This window comes from Eulemur rufifrons, chromosome 4 (genome assembly GCF_041146395.1).
Source record: "Eulemur rufifrons isolate Redbay chromosome 4, OSU_ERuf_1, whole genome shotgun sequence".
NCBI classification, from domain to species: Eukaryota; Metazoa; Chordata; class Mammalia; order Primates; family Lemuridae; genus Eulemur; species Eulemur rufifrons.
Window position 1 is genome coordinate 5,442,074 of NC_090986.1, and position 4,260 is coordinate 5,446,333.

The following is a 4,260-nucleotide window of genomic DNA, read 5'->3' on the forward strand; positions in this document are numbered from 1 at the left end:
AATAATAAATGCCTGAGGTGATGGGTACCCCAACTATCCTGATTTGATTAATTCACATGTTACCTGTATCAAAACATCACATTTACCCTATAAATATATACTTTTATGTACCTATAATAATTTAAAATAAAAATTTATAAAAAGAGAGAGAAAACTAAAACAAAATTAAAAGGACAAGAGGAGAAATTACAACTGATACCACAGAAATACAAAGGATCACTAGAGACTATTATGAATAAATATACACAAATTGGAATATCTAGATCAAATGGATACATTTCTGAACACATAAAATTTACCAAGATTGAGTCAAAAAAAAAAAAAAAAAAGAAGCCTGAACAGACAAATATGAGAAACAAGATTTAATCAATAATAAACAATGACAAAAATCCCAGGACTAGATAGTTTTCCTACTGAAATCTTCCGAATATTTAAAGATCTAACATGAATTCTTCTCAAACTATTCCAAAAAATTGAATAAGAGAGAATTCTTCCAAATGTATTCGATGAAGCCAGGGTGACTCTGATACCAACAGTGATAAAGAAACAAATATCCAATTAATAAATGTGCTAATGATCTGAACTGATACTTCTCAAAAGAAGCCATACAAGTGAACAAGAAGTATATGAAACGATGCCAAACATCATTAATCAACAGGGAAATGCAAATCAAAACCACAATGAGATGTCACTTCACCCCAGCTAGACTAGCTAATACCAAAAAATGAAAAAGGCAGGAGATGATGCAGACAAAGGGAAACTCTTATACACTGTTGGTGGGAATGTAAATTTGTACAGCCATTATAAAAACAGTACGGCCTTGTCTCAAAACATAGAATCGCCATATGACCCAGTAATTCCACTACTGGGTATACATCCAAAGAAAAGGAAAGAATATATCAAGCAGATATCTTCACCCCCATGTTTATTGCAGCAGTCTTCACCAAAGCCAAGATATGGAATTAGCCTATGTGGTGTTCCTCAACAGACGAATGGATAAAGAAAATGTAGTATACATACACTATAGAATACTATTTGGCCATAAAAGAGATTAAGATCCTACTTGAGGCTAGGAAGGGTAAGGATTAAGGGGGAGATGCAGAGGTTGGTTAATAGGTGCAAAGTTACAGCTAGAAACGAGGAATAAATTGTTCTACAGCAACGTAGGGTGACTATAGTTAGTAATTTATTGTACATATTCAAATAGCTAGAAGAAAAGATTCTGAATGTTCCCAATGAAAATAAATAATAAATGTTGGAATTTATATGCTAATTATTTTCATTTTATAATTACACATGGTATACACATAGCAAAAGTTTACATTGTACTACATAAATATCTACAATTATTATATGTCAATTAAAAATAATAAAAAGCTGGAGGAATTACACTACCTAATGTTAAAATATACTGCAAATGTCTAGTAACCAAAACAGCATGGTAATGGCATAAAATAGAATAGAGACCTCAAAATGAAACAGAAGAGAGAGCTCAAAAATATATCCATTAATTTCAGCGAAATGATTTTTGAAAGAGGTATCAAGAACACACAATGGGGAAATGACAGACTCTTTAATAAACCGTGTTGAGAACACTGGATATCCACATGCAGAAGAATGAAATTAGACCCTCATCTTAAACCATATACAGAAATCAACTCAAAATGGATCAAAAAGTTAAATGTAAGACCCAAAACTGTAAAACTATGTGACAAAAACATAGGAAATAAGCTCTCAGACATTTGTTTAGGCAATCTTTTCTTTTAGATTTGGTCCCCAAAACACAGGCAACGGCCGGGCGCGGTGGCTCACGCCTGTAATCCTAGCACTCTGGGAGGCCAAGGCTGGTGGATAGCTCGAGGTCAGGAGTTCGAGACCAGCCTGAGCAAGAGCGAGACCCCCGTCTCTACTAAACATAGAAAGAAATTATCTGGACAACTAAAATATATATGGAGAAAAAATTAGCCGGGCATGGTGGCGCATCCTGTAGTCCCAGCTACTTGGGAGGCTGAGGCAGGAGGATCCCTTGAGTCCAGGAGTTTGAGGTTGCTGTGAGCTAGGCTGATGCCACGGCACTCACTCTAGCCCGGGCAACAGAGTGAGACTCTGTCTCAAAAAAAAAAAAAAAAAACCCACAGGCAACAAAAGCAAAAAAGACAAATGGGATTATATCAAACTAAAAAGCTTCTGCACAGCACAGGAAATAATAAAAAGAATGAACAGACAACATATGGAATGGGAGAAAATATTTGCAAACCATACATACAATAAGAGGTTTGGACCATATACAAATATACAAAGAACTTGATTCCATCTCAGGAAAAAACAAATATTTGCAAACCATACATACAATAAGAGGTTTGGACCATATACAAATATATAAAGAACTTGATTCCATCTCAAGAAAAAACATAACCAAATCTAAAAAGTGGGCAAAGGACCTAAATAGGCATTTCTAGCATCATTTGTTCAGAACACTTTTCTTTCCTCTCAAATTTCTTGACCCCTTTCTCAAAATGCCTGTGTTTGTTAACGAACCTTTAATCCTCCTCATTAGTCTACCTGCATCTATCCTCGTTCTACTAGTACGTGTTTTGATTACTGTTACTCCTTTTAAAGGTTGTTTTGTGGTTTCTTGTTTCCTTTGCACACAAATACAGATTTAGGGTAAGCTTGTTGGTTTCCATAAAAAATGCAGTTGACAATTTGAAGGGCGGCCCCGCCCCCACGGGACGCGTCCTTGGAGCCACCGAGCTGCCTTGTCAACACCATCTCAGTGACCTCACAGAGTGGGTCCCCGCGGGCCAGGGCAAGCGCCCGGCCAGGCTGCCCGGAAACAGCGCGGCCTGGCGACAGCGGAGTCCCCAGTTCCGGACAGCGCGGTAAAGCGCGTCCACAAGGAGCTCCTCAACCCGGCCCGCGACCCCCGGCCCAGGGCTCAGCAGGGCCGGCGGGGGACGATATGCTCCACTGGCAGGAGACCCTAATGGGGCCCAACGACAGCCCCTACCAAGGAGGGGTCTTCTTCCTGACGACCCAGTTGCCACCCGATTACGCCTTCAAACCACCCAAGATCGCATTCACCACCCGAGTTCACCCTGCGACATTAACAGAAATGGAAGCGGCTGTCTGCACTTCCTTAGGTCTGAGTGGTCGCCGGCTCTGACCGTTTCCCAAGTGTCGTCATCCAGCTGTTTCCATGTTGTAGGACCCCAACCCCGATGATCCGTTGGTTCCTGAGATTTCGAAGATCTGCAGAAAGGATAGGAGAAATTACCAGGGAATAGCTGGAGAATGGACTCAGAAATAAGCCATGTGACTTCAAAAGAAATAATACCATCACCTTAACGGTAAAGATAAAGTGGCAGTTCAATTTAAAAAAAATTTGCAGGGCCTGCATTGACTCTGTACATCAATTTATGGGGTTTTCTGTTCTTTTTTTTTTTCCCCTTTATTTCAGCTTATTATGGAGGATACAGAAGTTCAGGTTACATAATGTAGTTGGTCAGCCTCTTTTTGAGTTCTTTTTTAGGACAATGTGGTTAACAGTTAGTCTCTGGACATCTGTCCATGTGGGATGATAAGTGGTGAAAATAGATTTAAATAGATCAATTATATACTTTGGGTCATCCTTGCAGGCAGGATATTCTGTTTTTAATTGTATAAATCAGAAGTGTTAAATGGGTTATAAACCCATATTAATCTAGCCAGTTGTCCATTTTCATTTATTTTTCTTACAGGGACCCGTCTCAAAGGAAATTGTCCTGTTGTGAAGGAGGGAGGACTGTGAGCAAATTCTGTACCTTGCTGAGTGTGTGAAGCAGAGAACATGTCCCTATGTTTCCCATGACTGTTTTCAGAGAAGGAAGAAAGCAAAGGGTAAATGGCTGGAGGAGCCAGCGGGGGTGAAGAAAGGGTTTAGACTGGCAAGGTGGGGGAGGGCAGGAAGGTTAGGAATCTCTTAAAGAAATCAGAGCTGCAGCCGGAGCTGCCACCACAGCCAAGGCCTGTGCCTGGGCTGCTGCAGCCACAGGTGGAGCTGTTGCCATGGCTGTCTGAAGGTCTTCTGCAACATGGGACTTTCTTGTTGATGGCAAGACAGGGTTCACTTCTTGTTTCCTGACCTCTTTGAAGGCTTTTGTCTTCTGCACTAGAGCCTTATATTTAATTTGATCTGGCTTGTTTTGATACAGAACTATAAAAGACTATACATGAGGTATCTATAAAGGGGCCATATCTTCCTAGACCTGAGAAAGTACT

The 4,260-nt window shown here is 40.1% G+C and overlaps 1 pseudogene; it reads left to right on the forward strand.

The window, feature by feature from the left end:
• Nucleotides 1–2,947: 2,947 nt before the first annotated feature.
• Nucleotides 2,948–3,319, forward strand: LOC138382543 (ubiquitin-conjugating enzyme E2 D2 pseudogene; annotated as a pseudogene).
• Nucleotides 3,320–4,260: the final 941 nt, after the last annotated feature.